At 46.7% G+C, this 21283-nt stretch overlaps 1 protein-coding gene across 5 annotated transcripts in view; it reads left to right on the forward strand.

Moving 5' to 3' along the window:
- The first annotated feature begins 997 nt into the window (after positions 1-997).
- B3GNT3 (UDP-GlcNAc:betaGal beta-1,3-N-acetylglucosaminyltransferase 3) overlaps positions 998-21283 on the forward strand; it is a 35487-nt gene continuing 15201 nt past the window's right edge. Inside the window, exons 1-2 of one of the 5 annotated variants that reach the window (XM_077332417.1) lie at positions 1001-1502; positions 3909-4029. The gene's annotated coding sequence lies outside the window, so the exon portion shown is untranslated. Of the gene's footprint in view, positions 1503-3908; positions 4030-10155; positions 10479-21283 lie in introns of those variants that run through there. The other 4 variants (XM_077332415.1, XM_077332414.1, XM_077332416.1 and 1 more) reach the window with 4 other exon arrangements.

Below are 21283 nucleotides of genomic sequence, written 5' to 3' on the forward strand. Positions count from 1 at the left end.
TACACAGCACTGCTTCCCAACCATATTTGAAATCAAAAGGCCAAAATAATGACATCCACTCTTATTTAGGTATATTAAGTATATTAATCATTCAACTATTGCCACTCCAAAACCTATGTTCCGTTTAGCAGTTATAAATCAAATAAGTCGTATCTTGGCTGTAAGCTCTATAGTCTTGAGGCAGTTTAATCCTACGCCTTATTTGATTTATACCTGCTAAATGGAACATAGATTTTCCATTCACAGCACAGCGGGCTTAATTTCTAGTAAGAGCCATAATGCGCAAGGAAAATGGTATTTTAAGACTTTTAAGCTATATATGCTGTACTGAAATCGTGAAAGGTGCTATGAATGTAATGAAGAGCTGTCAACACACTGCAACAAGAAGGCATTGGTGCAAATAGTCGACTTCCTCCAAAAGCATGATACCAGAAATGAAAAAAGTCCTTCTAGGACAGTGAGTATCCTGTTTCCAACAGGGGCCAGCTAATCATCGTACAGTGGCTGAATTTTGAATTCATTATCTTGTTTGTTTTGAAGAGAAATCTATGAAAGCGGGGAGATCTTAACCAGCCCACAGAAACACAGGTGAAATAGATCTAGGGTCCTGAGCATAGTGGCCCCTTGGCTTCCACTGTCCCCTTTCCTGGTAAGTGTTTTTAGAAATGAGTAGGGCTAGGAGTGGCTTTTGGCAAGCAGTGGCTAGCTCCACCCCCTGCAGCAGCCATTTTGTAGCTGTGCCCAACCATGCTGTGTTAAAATTCCAAAGCTGTCTTCAGGCTCAAAAAGGTTGGGGCGGGGACTTCTGTATCAGACTATGACAGAGATTAGAGTATTTGGTCTTATTTATTCATTTATGGCTTTTCTTTTTTGTTCTCCGCCTTGTTTAAGTAGAATATTTATAAGACACTGCACCAGTGTTTTCTCTCACTGGCTTGGGTTGTGGGAATTTACAGAACCATGGCAAATCCATGGCTGTTTTTGTAAGCAACTGACTGCTAACTTCTTCCATATGTGTGTGGGGGTATTAGAACAGAGAAGAATCCTTTTGGGACTGGGGAATTAGATCGCTGTGCATGGCCTTTGAAATGAACTGTACTGAATTTGTTTGTCTTAGAGTTATGGTGTTTATTCTAAGGCAATACCAGATTACTGCCGTTAGACCAGTCAACAGCAGCAAGGCTGTTTTTGTCAGTGTCTGGAAATTAAAGATAAAAAGGATAAGAGGTTTTTATACCCTGCTTTTCTCTACCTTAAGGAATCTCAAAGCAGCTGACAATTGCCTTTCCTTCCTCTCCCCACAACAGACACCACCCTGTGAGGGAGGTGGAGTCGAGAGAATTCTCAGAGAACTTTGACTGGCTCAAGGGTCACACAGCTGGCTTTCCAGGGAGAAGGACAGAATCAAACCTGGTTCTCCAGATTACAGTCCGCTGCTCTTTATGGTGGGCCCCACACTGGCCCTCAGCTTAATCTATCGGAGAAGACTGGAAACCTCAAGGGTATGTATAAATCATTGAAATTAACGTTACTGCAAAACTCCCAAGATATTGAAAAAGGCCCAAGAACTTGGAATTTTGTCATATCATGAATAATTAACGGAAACGATTTACTGCCATGTGGTTCTTGCCTGAGTTAATCCTACAATTAAGCCACCTTAGGCCATCCCTTACACATACTCCCCAAGCTTTCAGTGTGGCGATCGGAATCGCTCTGACAAGTACCCTGATTCTGATTGCGGCTATTCAGTGATTGGAGGATTATTAATCCTAGTTTTATTAGTTGTGCATGATTTTATATTATCATTTGGCTTTAGAATGGCATTCATGTTGTATTTTTAACTATTTCTTAGCCGCCCTGAGATGCTGAGTGGGGAGCAGGGTATCAATCTATCTATCTAATAATAATAAAACATATAAATGAAAAATGATAGTGGCCCCTCGAACTGTCCATTTTAAGATCATTTTGATCAGTTCCATGCCAGGAAAAGTTTCTACTGCCTATTTCTGAATATTAAACTTTTATTAAAGGGAGAGGACATTTTGCTCCTGGCCAGTTGGCGTGTGGCTTGCTGCTTGCTCTCCTCCTGCTAGTGCTAGATGGTTGGAGGAATCCACTTTTGGGGATTCCCCAACTATCGCTTTAAATTGGAGAATTTAGCTACCAGTTTGCTGCCGGGATGCGGGATGCAGACAACGTCAAAAAAAAAAAAAAGCGTCATCATAAAGTTAGTATTTCACTTTTTTACTCGGGTGTGGAATTGCCCTCTTGTTACCAGTAATTTCAATGTAGGGCAGGACCCACAGATCATAAACAAGAAGAAAGACCAAAAGGTCCTATTTTTTCTTTTTCTCTTTTTAAACCCAAGTCATAGTAAAAACTTACAAGACTGTTATAACAACGCATTCCAGATGCACCTGAATCAGGGTGGGATGAATGTTCAGTACCATGTGTAACCAGCAACAGCTGTGAGATATTGTAGAGCAGTGTTGAGTCAGCAGTTCCAAAATGCAGCGGAAATCCAACAGGTTGTTCAACCCCTTGGGTTCCGTAGTACCAATTTAAAAAATGGCACGAGTTTCCTCCTGTTCCAATAACCGATTAGCATCTAGTCTTTCTTTTTCAAACCTTTTGAATACATAGAAACGCAATTGTTCCCGTTTATTATTTTTAATTAGACAAAGCTCAACAATTGGAGCAGACAGAATACCATTTTAATTCAAGATTTATGCTCACTCAGGCGTGTTCTTATGGCACGAGTACTTTTGCCAATGTAAATCAAGGAACAAGGGCATAAAATTAAATATAAGACACAAGAACTAGAGAGATGGATCACAGAGCATTCAATGAAGCTGTTGCAAAAGGAGCACAAACCACATTTAAAGGGCCTCCGTGGCAAGTGGGACGGTTTTACAACTTTAGAGTGGTCTGTTCTAACTAGCAAAACTTTAATATTCTTAGTACATTTAGAGGCAATCCTAGGGGGTATTTCAATGTCTATCAAATCACTGACCACATTCCATTATTTAGAAACATTAGGATTCCAGAACCCAGGTGAGTTTATTTTCATCCTTTGGTAATTTGTCTTTAAATAAAGAGTCCCTGGGGGGTAGCAAGAGCTTTTTGAAAAGATCTATCTATGATCTTACCTGGATAGCCACGTCCTTTAAGATCTCCTGCCAGGGAGTTGGCAGCTGCCACTAATTCTGCTTGAGAGGAACTCTTCCTTCTATATCTTTAAAAAAGTGATTTGATAGGCATTGCTTTTAAACGTTCCAAAAGTGCCACGGGGCACTTTAAATATGGTTTGTGCTCCTTTTGCAACAGCTTCATTGAAGGCTCTGAGATCCATCTCTCTACTTATAATATTACCTTAAAGCATAAAGTTTTTCCTATTGTGCCATTTTTAAAATGGGTACCATGGAACCTATGGGGTTGAACAACCTGTTGGATTTCTGCTGCTTTTTGTAACTGCTGACTCATCACTGCTTGACAGTATCTCACAGCTGCTGCTGGTTACACATGGTACATCCCACCCTGATCCAGGTGTGTCTGGAACACCTTAAGCTAGGAGTAGCCAGTCAGTTTAAAAAGAGAAAAGAAAAAAAAGGGGGAAAAAAGGACTTTTTGGTCCTTCTTGTTTAACTCAGTTTGTTTAATTAATTTTACAGTGGTTGCCTGTGTGGTAAACAAGTTTATATATTAGGTAGAGGTTCGTATTCATGTTGCCATAATAAGTCTTGTTTTTGTTTTAGACTCTTTGTTAAGAGATTGTTTTTCTAAGCTAAAGTTTCCTGTTGAAAACACTGAATATGTATTCATGACATTAGTCAATTGTATCTTTGTTATGTATTTATTAATTATTTTTGAACAATCACGAATTGTACCTTTATATGTTTTCTAAAAAGAGCCTCTTGTGGCACAGAGTGGTAAGGCAGCAGACATGCAGTCTGAAAGCTCCGACCATGAGGCTGGGAGTTCGATCCCAGCAGCCGGCTCAAGGTTGACTCAGCCCTCCATCCTTCCGAGGTCAGTAAAATGAGTACCCAGCTTGCTGGGGGGTAAACGGTAATGACTGGGGAAGGCACTGGCAAACCACCCCGTATTGAGTCTAGAGGGCGTCACCCCAAGGGTCAGACATGACTCGGTGCTTGCACAGGGGATGCCTTTACCTTTTTAATAGCAGGTTAAAAAGGATAATTTCCAGAAAAATTAATTAAAATATCAGACTGCAACTGTCGGGGCGGGGGCAGGGGGGGCGGAAACAACTCTAAATATCAGGCATGGTTCAGCACTTCTGCGTCTTATTTCAACAGAAAAGTTGTAGTTTGTGTATATTTACTCAGAAGTAATCCTAGCTGTATCCAGTACATTTCTAGCTTTGTGTCTTACATTTTTCTCTCATCCTTCCTCTAAGAAATTGGATTGCAAACTGGCTAGGAGAAGCATGTCTTTCTCTTTAATACTTAAGGGACATTCCTTGAGATTTGGGGGTGGGGACCTGGAATGAGGTTAGGGGAGAGATTTCAGCAGTGGACATAGTGTCATAAAATCCCCCCCCCACACCAAAGCAGCCATTATCTCCAGGAAACTGATCCGTCTAGTCTGAAGACCAGTTGCAATTCCCAGAACTCTACAGCAGTGGTCCCTCCCCGCCCCCCCCCGCAGTAAAAAACTTCCCAGGCCGCAAGCTTGCGGCCTGGGAAGCTTCTTACTGCGGGAGGGGGGGGGGAGGGAATCAGGGCCGGGCTGCGCATTCGCGCGGGCGCGGCCCACGGACGTGGCCCGATACGTGGGCGTGGCCCGTGGCCGCGGCACGGGCGTGGCCCGATGCGCGGGCATGGTCCGCGCGGGCGTGGCCCGATGCCCTGCCGGTCCCCAGCCTCAGAAAGGTTGGGGACCACTGCTCTACAGGTCCCACCTGGAGGAAGGTAATCCTAAACGATTCTTTTAAAACTGGCCATCCTTCCAAGGAGTTTACAGTAGACCCCAAGGGACTCCCCTTCTTTTGCTTTATCAGGTAGGGTTGCCAAGCTCTAAGTGGCTGTACTAATTCTTCCTTTATTCAAGCATTTTTCTGTGTATTATCGTGTTATAAATGAAATTCATTTTTAAATTATATTTTACTAGATATTTGCATCATATTCTTTGTATTAAACAGTTCAGAAATAGCCCTAACAGGCTCTGGATATACTCCATGTCCTGTTTTCAACCATGTCTTCTAAAACCGACAATTCTCGTACTGCTCATTGGCAAAGATCCCCAACTCCCCCACGCACAGGAAGACATTCTACAAGGGCATTAAACAACAGGCGCTACTACAGTTAACAATGTAAAGAAACAGCATCACAGATGTCATGAACGATCCCAGGTAGTATTTAAGCCATTAAGTATCAAAGTAGCCAAAGAAAAGATATAAAGAAAAGATACTCTCCTGTTGGAGTAACAGTTTGTTTAAATCTATTAGGTGATTTGGAGACGGTGTTAATGTTTCAATCCTGTTGAAACGGAGATCCTCCAAGTCATGTTCCCTCTCCTCAAAATGACTTCGCATTGGAACATTTCTCAATCCCAATTTGAAATAGGACAAAGGCTCTAGGATCCAGATCTTAAGCGGTCTAGATGTCATTCCCACGTAGACCGATTGGCATGGGCATAAAATTGCATAGATCAAGGATCGCCAACCCCCGGGCTGCGGACTGGTACCGGGCTATGGCGGGGGGTGCCTCCCTCTTCCTCCCCTGCAGAGCGGCGCTTGCTGCACTGGGAGCGATCAGTCGCTGAAGCGGCCGATTCGCTCAAGGCCTGGTGAGTGCCGTGCTGCGGGGGGGGTGGGGGGAGGGAGGCACGGGCGCCGGCAGGTCTGCCAGCGTCCGTGCCTCCCTCTCTCCCCCCCTGCAGCGTGGCGCTTGCCGGGCTTTGAGTGAATCAGCTGCTTTGGCAGCCGCTTCGCTCAAGGCCTGGCGAGCGCCACGCTGGGGGGGGGAGGAAGGCGAGGCCGCCAGCACACCAGCGGGCGCAAACGTGCAGGCACGGCATCTTTGCACATGCACATTTGCGCCCGCTGGCACACCGGCGCCCGGGCCTCCCTCTACCCCCCCTGCGGACCGGTCCCATCCCATGGCTCAGCTGTTGCCATGATCCCCACTCCCACTCTGCCTCCCTCAGCCATGCAATGTTCTGGCCAGTATCCATTTTGATCATGTCTAACCACCGTGTTCCTTGTTGGCCTGGTTTCCAATCCTATCATAATTGCTCTTCATTGAGTTGGGTCACATGATATGGCCAAAGTCAGTGAGCTGTAGTTTCCAATAATATATCAGATTTTATGCACTGTGGTATTTCCTTGTTTGTGGCTTTTGCTGTCCGTAAACCCACGGACACCTTCTCCAACATCAGAGTCCAAATGAATTGATTCTTCTCTTGTCCAATTTGTTCATTGCGTAACTTTCACAGGCATGACATTCCCTTAAGAAACTCTAAATAAACTAGCTCAGTGTGAACGGAAGGTGATCTTTATTAGAGAATTATACAAATGAAAGTTGTGACAGCCTGTCTCTCACAGGTATGCGGGTAACATACCTGCTCTGGGGCTGTTAATCCCTCCCTCCCTCCCTCACACACACACACACACGCAAACTCCTCCCCCCATCTTCACCTCCTCACTCCCTCCTTACCTCTAGCTTCCTTTACTTCCTCGCTGGTCCCTCCATCTCAGATGGACAGTCACACAGACAATCCGTCCCCCTCTCCCTCCTTCCTTACCTGTCATGACAGGAGTGCTCTGACCTCCTCCAGCTTTGTTGTTGGTACCATGATGGCTGTGGAGGTCGCAGGGAGGCCCCAACAGCATCAGGGGCAGCGCCTCACTCCACAGCGGGTATGTGGGTTGCGGAACAGCCCCAGTTGGCTTCAGGGGCAGCACCCCACCTCACAGTGGTCAGGTGATAGCAGGTGTGGCGCCTTGCACCGCAGCATTCATGCAGTGGCCTGTGCCAGCTTCAGGAGTGGCATCTCACCCCGCAGTGGGCCTGTGGGGTGCAGAGTGCCCCCCAGCACCTTCCAGGGCCCTGCCTTTTTGGCTGGCACTTCGGCCACAGCCTCAGTCTCCTGCTGGTGGCCTCCACACGTCTTCTGGCGTATGTCTCGTTTCCATCCTAGGGGGCATGCCAGAAGATGTGTCAACAAGCAAACAACTTGTAGATCATATACACAAGATTCCCTAAGGAGGTGAAAAGGGGTAGTCTTTTGGGGGAAAGAGGTAATAGTTCCCGTAATGGTGTGGAGAGGGAAATCCGCAGATTCAGTGAAACAGCCAGAGCTTCATGAAAAGAAGGAAGAAAGCCCACAGTCAAGTTGGCAATGTATGCAAAGCACCCAGAACACACACAATTGGTGCTGGGTGCTCTATTTGCATAGGGAAAATCTTACCTCAGGCTGTGCTGGTGTACTATCCCCTACAACAATGTGCTAATGAGATGTCCTGTATATGACAAAGGACAATGACTGTAGGAGGCGTGTGACGGGTTTGGCCCGATGTGGACAGCGTTGTGCAAGAACGGGTTCCTAGGAGACAGACAATAATTGTGATTGTCCTACCTGAATAGAAAGACAGGTGTTAATGTTTCGTGCTGACCCCTTAAGTACCAGAGAGGAAGCTATCAAGATGGGGCAAGTTGTTACAGAAATTACTAACTGAAGTCTGTGGGTGTGATGGGAAGGAGAGATTGATAAGTGGACATGTTTATTTACCAGTCTAGGAGAGCCTATTGTTCCAGAGATATGCATCTTTTGAATTGGGAGGGACAGTGAGTCAGCCCCTACAATCTCACAGAATCTAAGCTAAATAGCCAGGTATTTCCTGGGCACTGACATCTGGCTGGCACCCATGTTTCTATTCTTACTTGGGAGCGGGCAGTGTATCTCTCTCTGCGTTTGAAATGCAACTGATGCTTTTTTTTCTTTACTAATTAAGTTTTTATACCGCCCTACCCAGAGGCTCATGGAGGTTTACAGCATCCCAATGTCTATTTTGGCCAGACAGCGTGCGGCAAATTAATATTGTGCGGCAAATTAATATTGGATGCAATATTAAAGAAGGATGTTTCTGTGAATCTACCTATAAACTACCCCTCTGTGCAAAGAGGGGTCTGACTACTATCATCCCCTCACCCCCGAGTCTCCCAAGTGTTTCTCAACCAAAAGCTTGCAACCCTAGTGACTGGCCCAAAATGACCCTGGGAGCAATCAAGGTTATTCCCAAGGAAATATATACAAGAGTGCAGCTATACGTAAGCGATAGCATGTTTCCGTGGCTAAAATAAACCCAACACTATTCCAGGGAGCTTACTCTTAACTACGGGTGCTTTGGATTGCAGTTTTAGCACCAAGCCCTTCTGCTACCCCAATCACTTGAGCATACGGTTGCCATCTTGGGGACAGGAAATTCCTAGAGATTTTGGGGGCGGAGCCTGGGGAGGGCAGGGTCTGGAGAGGGGAGGGACCTTGGTGGGATACTGTACGCCCACCAAAGCAGCCTTTTTCTCCAGGGGGGACTGATCTCTGTCACCTGGAAGACTAGCTCTAATTCCAGGAGATCGCCAGCTGCCCCCTCCCCCTGCAGAATGGCCACCCTGCACGAATGAAGGATTGTCCCTGCATTCTGCTTGAAAAACTGCAGGCCTGTTTTGTCCCTGGGGCCTTTAGTGGGTACACAGTGGATCATAGCTTGCATTGCCCGCAGAAAGCTACTGCTCCTCATCAGGCTGTCACACACTTACTTTTGGTGGGGACGTGTAGGTGGTTCCCCTTCCCCTGCCGTTAACCTCCAGCATGACTGCTCTGGAGCTTTAACGTGGTGTGGCCAGTGGGTGCATCAGCCTGATAAAACATTGCAAAAAATGTCTGGAAAACAGGGTCTTAAAGACGTGACTGGTAGTTTTGTATTTAAATAACTGTTTGTTTATTCCGCTGAAATATGTCTAATAGATCGAGTGGGTGGGGCTGGAGTGTCAATCAAATACCTTTATTGGCATAATTCAGTTCTTCCAATTAAATATTAACAAATACAGCCCCCGGATTATGAACAGTCCCAAGGTGTTTTAGACTAGATTTCTTTTGTTTGGATACTTCTGCCCGAAAAAATGCCCATTTTCCTGTGCCCCTGAAGTCTCAGCCAATAGCTTGTGTATTGATTTCTGGGCTCGAGTGTCAGCTCAAGGTTTGCCAAATTCCAGGTGGGACCTGGAGAGGTTCCTGGCTTTATAACTGATCTCTAGATGACCCTGGAGAAAGAGGCTAGGGATGAGGATGGACTCTATGTAAGGTTGCCAACCTCCAGGTGATGGCTGGAGAGCTCCTGGGATTAGAACTGAACTCCCGGCAACAGAGATCAAGTCACCTGGAGAAAATGGAAGGTGGACTGTAGAGCATTCGACCCCAGGGAAGTTTATCTCCTCAACAAATTCCACCCTATTCAGGCTCCATCCCCACAATTTCCAGCTATTTTCCAGCCTGGAGCTTGGCAACTCCAACTATAACTATACCCCACTGAGATCCTCCCTCTTCTAAGATTTTTCCCTAAATCTCCAAGGATTTCCTGACTTGGCCACCCTAAGTAACTTTGCCCTAAACTCCACCCAGTTCTGGCTGCCATGAGATTTCCCTCTAGGGCAGGGATGGCCAAAGTGTGGCGCTCCAGAGGTCTATGGACTACAATTCCCATGAGCCACTGCCAGTATGGTAATTGTAGTCCATTGACTTCTGGAGAGCCGCAATTTGGCCACTCCTCGTCATGTACCCTTCTGAGTCGCCTCCCCAAACGGCACCCTCCTCACGCTCCTCTGCCAAAATCTCCAGGTATTTCTTGATCCAAAAGTGGCAACCTCTGAATCTGAGACATTTTTCTCCTATCTGTGGGTAATCCAGCAAATACACCTCTTTTAGTTACTGTGACAGTAAAAGGGAGGATGGGGTGGAGACAGCTTAAGGAATGCTAGTTACTTAAGGCTTGTGCTTTGGTGGAAAATATTTCCTCAGTGGTTTTACGGAAACACTTTGAAATCTGCTCTAATTCCCACAAGGCTTGTTACGCAGAAACAAAGCAGCAAAATAACCATTCTCGATCATTTGCACATTGGGGATGCTGAGGGTTATAAACTCAAGGTCTTTACTTGCTGATTCATGAACCTTTCTGCTTGTCTGAGGTGGGGAGATGGCTGATTTCTCCTCCTCCCCTGAATTTCTTTTAACGCTCCACTTGGAAATGCAGCTTGTGAGGAAAACTGCCTTGAGGCAGATTCATCTGGGTATCACCAAGCCCCACCTTCCTCTGCTGGGCTGGGCCTTCCATCGCTGCTCAGGTGAGAGTAAAGCTCAGGTGTGTGAGGGAAGGCTGAAAAGTACTGTTTCCTGCTAGAGAGACGGAGAGAGAACAAGAACAAGAACAAGAACGGGAGAAATTAAGCCTCAGCGTCTTGGTGAGTGTGGGTTTTTGGTGCAAATTAGCAATTTTAAAGGCATTTCAGCTTGCTCATGACAAGAAATCCACAAGAACGGAGAGAGGGACTCCTTTCATCAGGAAGAATTCAATTGAACTCCAAAGGTTACTTAATGCTTTGTGATAGGAAGGCTAGCCTCCTGGTGGGACCTGAGGATCCCCTGGAATTATAGCCCCTCTCCACACTCCAGTTCCTCTGGAGAATATGGCTGCTCTGTGGCATTGTACCCCTTTCCTCCCCAGATTCCATCCCCAAATTTCCAGGAGTTTCCCAACCTGGATCTGGAAACCCTGTCCCCCCCCCTTTGCCAGGGGACCTGGGAACCCTACTTGGTGACTTTTGGAAGTCAGTCCTAATTGTTTTTTAAAAGTGTCCTTGAATTGCAGATTGTGCTTGTTAACTAGAACAGATTTATGCTTGGCGAGGCCTTTGTGCGAAAAAGAAAAGCTGGGTTTCTTTTGTACCCCTCTTATTACTACCCAAAGGAGTCTCAAAGCAGCTTACAATCGCTTTTCCTTCCTCTCCCCACAACAGACACGACAGCCCACCACCTCCTCAGGCAGTCTATTCCACTGCTGAACTACTCTGGCTGTGAAACATTTTTTTCCTGATATCTAGCTGGTACCGTTCTACACTTAGTTTAAAGCAGTGGTTCTCAACCTTCCTAATGCCGTGACCCTTTACTACAGCTCCTCATGTTGTGGTGACCCCCAACCATAAAATTATGCAAGTGTTCTTTCCCTGGCGTGACCAATGACATGAAGATCCCTTGTTCGTGATTGTATATAAATCGTTTTTTCCCCGGGGTTTCTCAGTTCAGTTCTGCCTCTTGTCCCAACATGCTAATCTTGCTCCTTTCTGCTGCTCCAGACAGACGAACGCTCTATCTTGTTTGGAAGGAAAAAAATTGAGTCCAGGGGCACCTTTAAGACCAGCAAAGATTTATTCAAGGCATGAGCTTTCGTGTTTAGGCACCCTTCCTCAGACCAAATTGATTTGGAGACATCAGTAAAGGGATGTGTGTCACTTTGGGTCCCCCTTGGAGAGAAGGGTAGAGGAGAAGCCAAGAAAACTCATGATTTGGGGGAGGCTGGAGATTGTGCCACACTGGAGGAGCTGCTGGAGCAGCTGGCAGCCGAGCATGGGCACCTGCAGGAGGAGCAGCAACACTGGTGGCACATCCCCTGGCCAAGCTGCTTGCCCTGCCACGACCCCTATGAAAAGGTCATTCGACCCCCAAAGGGGTCCCAACCTCCAGGTTGAGAACCACTGGTTTAAAGCCATGACTGTGGGTCCTGTCTTCTACCTCCAGGCACCGCTCCCTGCCCTCCTCTAAGTGACAAACTTTCAAAGAGAGCCATCATATCCTCTCTCCGTTTCCTCTTCTCCAGGCTGAACACATCAGAGTTCCTCAGCTTTTCCTCGCAGGGCTTGTTCCCCAGGCGGTGCATCATCCTTGTCACTCTCCTCTGCACCCTCTCAGTTTTATCCATGTGCTGTTTGAAGTGAGGACTTCAGAACTGCACACAGGGCTCCAGGTGCGGTCTGACCAGTGTGGCCTACAGGAGGACTGTGTCATCTTGTGGTTTTGGTGTAATGCCTCTGTTTCCACAGTCCAAGACTGCATTAGCCCTCTTTACTGCCACATCACAGTCTGCCCATATTTAGCTTACAGTTGTTTTTTATACCTTGCTATTCACTTTGGGCATTTCCGCACATCGTTAAAAATAGCGTTATGTTAGCTGAATGGTGTAACGTTAAATATAATTGCTTTACACAAGACTCTTTTGCGCCTGTCAATCAAGCCAGGCAGCCAATCCCCTTTCTCCATGATTTAAAGATCTACCAATGCCCACTAATTTTTCTCTTTAATGCATACATTTAAACAGCCGATTGCCCCCCCTGTGGCAGTGGATTCTTCAAGTTAATTACACTTATAGTGAGAAAGGGTTGACATTAGTAACATTAGTGGCTGCACATGTAGGGTTTTTTCTCTCACACCCCACTCCGCCAGTGTGTGCACCTGCATGGGCACCACTGCCTCCCCCCCAGCACACACACGGTCCCCCGTGAGGGCTCCCTGCTGCTGCCTCCCACACACACACAAACACACACACACATTCCGTGGAGTTTCCTTGGCCAGGGCGCCTGCCTGGGGGCCTCTCTTGATGGCTGGCTGGCTGGCTCTTGCTGTGGGCTTGCGGCTCCTCACCCTCCCCCCCCCCGGCACCTCTCGGCTCTCCACCTTTTCTATTCGCCCTCTTCTCTCCTGGTTAGACATGAGGAAGTCCAGCTGTCTCATTATTTAGGTTCCTCTCCCCCCTCAGCAGTTACTTTGAGAGAAGGAGGGAGGGAGGAGATAGCACCAGGTCCCTCATGTGATCCAACAGGGAGGCTTCTCCAAAGGAGATAATTCCAGGGCAGGGGGGGGGGGGGACGGGCAGGATGGGAGAAGAACTTTTTCTGGGGAGGCAAGGCGGGAGAGGGCAGGAGCTTTAGAGAAGCATGCTTTGTGCTACAAAGTTAGGAAAAAATTATTTCTGGCATCGCCAGCACACTTGTCCACCTATTCGTTGCTCCAGGATTTCAGACATTTAAAAAAAGACGTCCCCATCCCCAGGAGAGGGGACGGGAGCAAGGGCGGGATGAGGCAGGCGGATTTCGCAAGTTTAGCCTCCACAAGTTCCCTCTGCTGGTTGCCTGCTGGTTGCTCTCCATTAGCTAGCGCTACATAGGTTGGCGAATCCACTTTTTGGGATTCGCCAACTAGCGCTTCAAAATGGAGGATGTAGCCGGCTGTTTACTGCCCAGACGCGGCATGTTGGCGAGGACATATGGAGGGGCCGGAACATAACGACAACAAAACGCAAGGGGGGTAGTCTTTTGCCAAGGGACATCGTCGTTGTCTGAGCCTCTTCTCCACTTGCTTTCCCACCGGCGCCCGCAACTTCCCGCCAGCCACTGGGGGTGCTGCCGGCAGCAGCTGCGCAGTGCCACTCCAAGGGGGAGCCCCAGCCATGGCGGCCGCCGGAGAGCACCAAAGGTGAGCCAGAGGCAGAGTGGCAGGGCAGCCCCTGAGGCAGCAGACAGGGAGGAGGACAAGGAGGAGCCGCGGCCCGGTACCAACTGCTCCACGGACCGGTCCCGGTCCCCGGACCGGGGGTTGGGGACCACTGTTCTACCTCACCTACTATTTAAATCATTACAGTTGGAGATGCTGAGAGTCGAACTTGTGACCTTTTACAAGCCAAGTGGAGGCTCTACCACAGAGCCACAGAGCTCTTCCTTACAGAAGTAGAGATAGGCTTTTAAGGAGAAGGATATTTGCTTTTGGGACCTCTTCCAGGGGACAGATAGAAGATATGTGTGAGAGTCTGTGTGAGAACAGGGAAGGTTTTTTGGGGTTTTTTTTGTGGATGATTGATGGCCTGCTAATACAGGGACCACAAATAATGTTTAGCATTCATTCAAAACTGTCAAATTGTCTGGATGTTGTGTTCAGTCAGATAGGCGTGGTTGTCAGTAGGTTGGAAGCAAAAAAAACATTGTGTCCGTAGAACAGCGGATTAGTGTATGGAAAGCTATTCCTGGCCCTCAATTAAATAACATCACGTGGGAAATATTTTTCTCCAGGCTTTTTGACAACCTTAAAAGTAGGTAGAAATTATGATGCATAGATGGGGAGAGAGAGGGGGAGCAGAGCCTGCTCAGGGTCCCCTGGTGAATCTCTCCAGACAGGGCAGAGATTTGAACTAGCACCTACTTGGTCCCTTTGCTCTCCTAGGTTTACATAAGTTCTTATTCTGGTACACAATAAGTGTAATTTTTGCCAAATGTAGGCAGCATATTCCAGCCCCTCCACAGGACATCACCTACATCCAGCATCTGGGCAGCAGCTGGTTCGTAACATCCTCCAATTTAAATCGCGTCTTCGGGAATCCCCAAAACTGGATTCACCACCCTAAAAAGCACAATCCGCTGGCAGACAACCAGCAGGAAACCAGCTGAAGGAACTTATGGAGGGTGAAACACACAATAGTCAGCTTTGCAATGTCCCACCCTCACTCCTGCCCTCTCCCCTCCATTGCCTGCTCAGCAAAGGAGGCAGGATGGTGGTGATGGGGTGTGTGTGTGTGAACCACCCCCGATTAATTTGCCCGGATCGATTGGGGGGATGGCCACGGTTGGCTGGGAGCTTACTGGGAGCCTTTCGGCCATTTTGAATGATGAGGAGGGGATGATCTTGTTCCCTCACCGTGCCCTCCACTTGCCGGCTGTGTTTTTCTTTTTTGGGGGGGTCTTTAAATAACATAGCATTGTGTTTTAATAGAACTGAATATGTATTACTATGTGTAAGTCTCAAGTTGAAAAAAGGGGGGGGACGAGATCAACAAACCACCAATTGGTCGGCCCCATTGATTGACAGGCTGAGGAGCATTGAGTGAAATAGCATGCTGCTGTCTTGTTTGGTGTTTGCGCAGCATGTGTGAAGGGGAAGACGTGGCAGGAAGGCTTTGAAGTGTGGAGGGGAGGAATATCGTGATTTAATTTCACACTATTGCGGGCCGCATTCATCACACCATTTTGACCTCTGTGTGGAAATGTTCTAAGAATTACAGGATCAAAGACTTATGAACAGAAGACTTTGTTCTCGGCAGGGCAGTAAAGCTATTGTCACAGGGTCTCTAATAGAAAGGGCAAACTAACAAAATATGTGAGATAGAGTAAGGACAGTCAGAACCACATGGACAGAGTCTCACGGGGTCTGAGGGAAAAGCGTTCATTCGTGTGAGAAAGAGAGCTCTTCTTTGGGATGGAATGATGACTAAATCAAAATACTGGAGCACAGACTCCGTCTGTAGAGAGATACCGAAAAAATGCTGGAGAGCAAACTCAGAGGAAACCCTGATTTAAGAAACTTGCAGCAAATCTCCTACAACCAGCAAATGGGAATAAAATCACCCCTCGGCATCATATACAGCTTTAATTGATGTTTGTAGAAGAAGAGCTGGTTCTTATATGCTGCTTTTCTCTGACCGAAGGAGTCTCAAAGCGGCTTACAATTACCTTCCTTTTCTTCTCCCTGATATTACTGCTTGGTCAGAACGGCTTTATCAGTGTTGTGGCGTGCCCATGGTATAGGAGAATTCCCCGCAATGAAAGAATTTGCAGGTATTGCCATACAGAACCAGACTCAATTTGCCATATCAACAAACGTTCTGACTTGATCTCCCCACTTTTACCTTTCCCTAATGTCTCAGATGACAGGGCTCTTGAATTACTGCTTATTGATAATTGCTCAGAGACCCTGAACGGTTAGCCAAGTTTTTATCTATAGTAATGACCCACACGGTAAAGAAGGGAATGTCACTAGTTTTATCTTTTTGTATTTGCTGCTCCCTTGCCTGTTGTAATTTTCCTTGCAGCTTTCAGACTTGTATTACAAAACTGATTTCTATATTGCTTTGTATTGTGGATGCCATTAAAGGTTTTTGTATTGTATTGTATTGTATTGCGAGCCCAAGGTCACCCAGCTGGCTACATGTGGGGGAGTGTAGAATCGAACCTGGCTCGCCAGATTAGAAGTCCACATTCCTAACCACTACACCAAGCTGGCTCTCTGTACACCAAACTGGCTCTCTCTCTAAAAAAAATTGTGTCCAAGCTTGATCCCAACAGCATGAAATTCAGCCATGAATAATAAGAAACTGCCTGTGATCCTAAAAAGAACATTTCCACATTCGGGAGAGGGCTGCTTCATCCCACACCTCCCCTCTGTCCCCGTTCATTCCCCACCGCCACTTCAGGAACTGTGACTATAACACTGCCCCCCCCCCCCCCATGTCAATTGTTCTCATTACTTGTGCATTGATGCATTATGGGAATAAATGATAGCGTTGTACACGTACGAGCTACAATTATCAGTTGCTTACGGGGCACAAGCAGGCCTATAAATCCAGCAGCGGGAACCGGACACTTGAAGGCATCAGTGAAACTAGACATTGTTCCTGTGTTTGCTCATTCCTGGAAATAAACTGAGGCTTGCGTCGACAACTTGGTTTAGTAGAGCAATCAGGAAATGTAAGTTGCTGATAAGACATAACCACACATTTTAATTTGTTGATAATGAGGAAATAATCTCATGATCAGAGACCGACGGAAGGATTTTCCAGGCTTTAGCCAAGACAAAAAGGCAAATATTTAATTTCACCCTGGGTAATGGAGAGCCACTGGAGTGTAGGCTTAGTTAGCTATTGAATTTATTGTGCATAGGCTTTATTGTATATTATTCTATAGGCTGTGCCAATAGAAAATATTAACAGTATGAAATAAGGATGGCATATATTCAGTATAAAATATAAAATTCAGATTAAGATGAAGGTATCAATGGAATTCTTATTAATTCTCATGCTACAACAGTGAAACCAACAAGAAACCCATGGGTTAATGAAGGCAATATACCTGCCTGGAGAGCCTCTTGTGGCGCAGAGTGGTAAGGCCGCAGAAATCTAGTCTGAAAGCTCTGCCCATGAGGCTGGGAGTTCGATCCCAGCAGCCGGCTCAAGGTTGACTCAGCCTTCCATCCTCCCGAGGTCGGTAAAATGAGTACCCAGCTTGCTGGGGGGTTAAACGGGAATGACTGGGGAAGGCACTGGCAAATCATCCCATATTGAGTCTGCCATGAAAACGCTGGAGGGCGTCACCCCAAGGGTCAGACATGACCTGGTGCTTGCACCGGGGATACCTTTACCTTTACCTTATACCTGCCTGGTATTTCTTTCCAAAACTTTTGCTTGCTTGACTTGGAGCTTCCCAGCCTCTAGAGAAAAAGAGTGCTACTCTAAGAATTATAAAGGGATCATCATCCGATAATAACAATAAGAGCTTTTCATGATTGGAACAAGAAGAGGGAAAAGTCGCTAGGATCTTTTCTAGAAATTTGATTCTGGGTTCTTCAAAAAGAGGGCAGTACATAGCATTGTATATCTTCTGGAACTGGGACACCACATAAACAGAAGGCAGCGTTCTTTTCGGATCTGAACCAATCCTCCTCTAAGAAAAGCCGAGGGCAAGATCTGGAATTGCAAAACACTGAAGCCCAGTCTGAGATTATTTTGAAGTGATGATGCTAATTGGCCACGGAGCTCTTTCATGGCTGGTCTTAATTAATTTGGGCCCACAGCGGGGAGAAATACAGGGTATAGATGTATTAAATCAAAGAAAGGGTCCTCGTGGACGTATGGCTTTTGCTGCACATGGTGGACTTATCACAAAGCATCGGGTTTAAGAAAGCCTTTCATCCGTCAGGGAGTGGTCAGAGAAATGTGGGTGCCAGCTGCTACTGACTAAATTTATGCCTTGTAGCACTATCTCAAGGTTAATTATTGGCCACTGTTAGCCCAGCAGCATCCGTTTAATCCTTAAAAGATTAACCTTATAAAAAGCGGGGAGTTCGTAATGTTTGTAAGCTAGGCTTCCTGCGTGGCTAAGTGTTGAAGAAGTGGCAGAGCATGAAAGAGGTATGTAGAATTATGCGTGAGGTTGGGAGAGCTGACAGAGGGAAATGTTTCTCCCGCTCCCAAAAGACGAGAGCTTGAGGTCATCCGGTGAAGCTGACGGGCAGTAGATTCAGGACAGACAACTTTACGCAGTGATTTAAAAGCTGCCACAGTGTGTAGGGGGATTTAGAATAAATCGCTTTAACGGGGCATTTAGATTCATGGGGGATAAGTCTGCCAGTGGGTATTAGACATGGCGACTGAGGAGAACTTTCACACTCAGAGGCATTCATCCTCTGAATCCTAGATCCAGGAGGGGGAACATCAGGGGAAGTCCTCAGCCTCGGTTGTTGGCTGTCCAGCGAAACTGGTTGGCCTTTGAGTAAGACAGGAAGCTGGACTAGATGGACTACTAGTCTGATCCAGCAGGGCTCTTCTTAGGTTTTTATGATTCATCAACCCACTAAAAGCATTCTGATGTTTTAATGGAACTAAGTTGGAGCCCAGTGGCACTTTTAACACCTCTTTTAACACCAGGTCTCCAATTCTAAAGAGCAAAAGGCTCTTTTGCTACTGTTGGTATTTTTAGGATTGGGATTGGGTGCGTCTACAATGTTGCTGCCATGGGGGTCAGGGCCAATCACAAAAATTTGGGAAATTCGAAGAGAAGAGCTGAAGAGTTGGTTTTCTATAGTGTGCTTTTCCCTACTTGAAGGAGTCCCAAAGCAGCTTACAGTCACCATTCCCTTCCTCTCCCCATAACAGACAACATGTGAGGTAGGTGGAGCAGAGAGAGCTCTGAGAGAACTGTGACTGATCCAAGGTCACCCATTTCGCTACATGTGAAGGAGGGGAAAATCAAACCCAATTCTCCAGATTAGAATCCACCTCTTTGAACCACTAATCAGGTGAGCCAGGTTTGATTCCCCAATTCTCCACATGCAGCCAGTTGGCTGATGGTGGGATTGCCACAGCACCGAGAAAGCTCTTCTGACCAAGCAGTAATATTGGGACTCTCTCAGCCTTACTTACCCACAGGATTTCTGTTGTGGGGAGAGGAAAGGGAAAGCGATTGTAAGCTACTTTGAGACTCCTTCAGGTAGAGCAGCGGTTCTCAACCCGGGGGTCGCGACCCCTCGAGGGTTCGTTCGGCCCTTTCCCGGGGGTTGCTAGTGGTGGCCTCCTCCGCACCGCCTCGGAGCTCACCAAGGCAGCGTGGAGGAGGCCAGTGCCACAGCAAGCAGGAGCAGGGGTGGTGCATGCGCATGTGCGCACGCCACCGCTGCCTCCGCCCCTGCTGTAGGGGTCATGGCACAAGGGCAGTTGAGAACTGCTGTGGTAGAGGAATGTGGCATAGAAGAACCTGTCATCTCCATTGGATATAAAGTGAGGAGGCGATATAATGTCAAGCTTCTTGTTCTTGTTCTTGTTCTTGTTCTTGTTCTTGTTCTTGTTCTTCTTGTTCTTCTTGTTCTTCTTGTTCTTCTTCTTCTTCTTGTTCTTCTTGTTCTTCTTGTTCTTGTTCTTGTTCTTCTTCTTGTTCTTCTTCTTCTTCTTCTTCTTCTTCTTCTTCTTCTTGTTCTTGTTCTTCTTGTTCTTGTTCTTGTTCTTCTTCTTCTTCTTCTTCTTATTATTATTATTATTTCAATTTATTTCCCGCCACTCCCAAATGGCTCGTGGCGGGTTACATTGTCTTAAAACCCCATTAAAACTCCCATTAAAAGACTGGAGGAGAAGGAGGTCAACGGTGTTCAAGAAGAAGCCCGGGGGAGAGCAGTCGATGTACCACAGCAGCCCCAGCCTCAACCATAGACCTGGCGGAAGAGCTCCATCTTGCAGGCCCTGCTGAATATTGAAAGGTCACACAGGGCCCGCAGCTCTCCTGGGAGCTCATTCCACCAGGTGGGGGCCAAGACTGAAAAGTCCCTGGCCCTAGTCGAAGCTAGGCGTGCTTCTCTAGGGCCGTGAACGACCAGAAGATTCTCACTTGCAGAGGGCAGTAGGCGGCAGTAGGCGGTCCCTCAGGTATGTGGGTCCTAGCCCGCGTAAAGCTTTAAAGGTTAGAACCAAAACCTTGAACCAGATCCGGACAGCAATTGGTAACCAGTGCAGCTGCCTCAGCACAGGCAGGGTGACCAACACCGTCTCCACCCCGTGGCCAGGGCAGAAGCCAGACTAATATGAATCGATTGCTGAAGTTTCATCCAAGAAAGCTAGGAGCTAGTCCGCCGTGGCCCTTTCCACCACCTTACCCAGGAACGCTAGGTGCGACACCGGGCGGTAGTTGGCAGGGTCCCATGGGTCCAGCGTTGGTTTTTTCAGGAGAGGGCAAACCACCGCCTCCTTCAGCCGCTCGGGGAATTCCCCGGAACTCAGGGAAAGGTTGATAATATCCCTGAGTTGGCCTCCTATCCCCTCTCCGCTCCCCTTGAGAAGCTAAGAGGGACAGGGATCAAGGGGGCAGGTGGTCGCCCTGACCGACCCCAGCAACTTGTCCAGAAGAGAGCCGTCTGAAGCCATTAAACCTCGTTACCAAAGGCGGCCAACAGGTCTCCAGTTTGTTTACTGTATTAATTGTGACAGGAAAGTCAAAAGGCCATTCCACAGGCGTGACGCTATTTTTCTAATGTGCGGAAATCCTGAAATTCTAGCATAGTTTGAGAAACGTCTTTTAACAATAGCATTAGAATTGCTTGGCACATATATAGTCACTCGCGTGCACGCCTTGTTTCCCAGGAGTCTCATATTTAAAATTAAATATCTTCCATTTGGATCTCTTAGCTACTCCATGCTTTTTATTTAGGGCTGAAGCAAAATTTACTTTACTTAGATTTTATTATTTAAAATATATTCATTTTTCTTCTTGATGTGTGTTTCTTATTGGCAGAAGATGTCTGCATTTTGCTTTTTATGTTGGTTAATTTTTAAATACATTTTGTAGGAAAGGCGAGTCCATTAATATTTCCTGATAGTATTTTTAATGTATGCATTTTGTCCTGATGTTGTTGCCATGACCAATTCTTCTCCTGAGCTTTAAGGTGAACTTTGTGTTGGGTTGCTTGCTCTTCCACTTGCAGTTCTTCAGCCAATAGCTTGGCTTATTCTTCTGTAGTGATTATTTTCTTTCCTTTTGGTACATCATTCATGAATGGTATTTTCCCGTGGTATTTTATATTCTTCTCTTGTAAAAATCAGTCTCCAAAAGTCAAAGTCTTTCCTTTTCCGTAGCACATTTGGTGGGTCCTGAAAAATCTGCACATCTTTTTCTGCTACTTTTAAGGGGGA

This window comes from Paroedura picta, chromosome 4 (assembly GCF_049243985.1).
Source record: "Paroedura picta isolate Pp20150507F chromosome 4, Ppicta_v3.0, whole genome shotgun sequence".
Taxonomy (NCBI): domain Eukaryota; kingdom Metazoa; phylum Chordata; class Lepidosauria; order Squamata; family Gekkonidae; genus Paroedura; species Paroedura picta.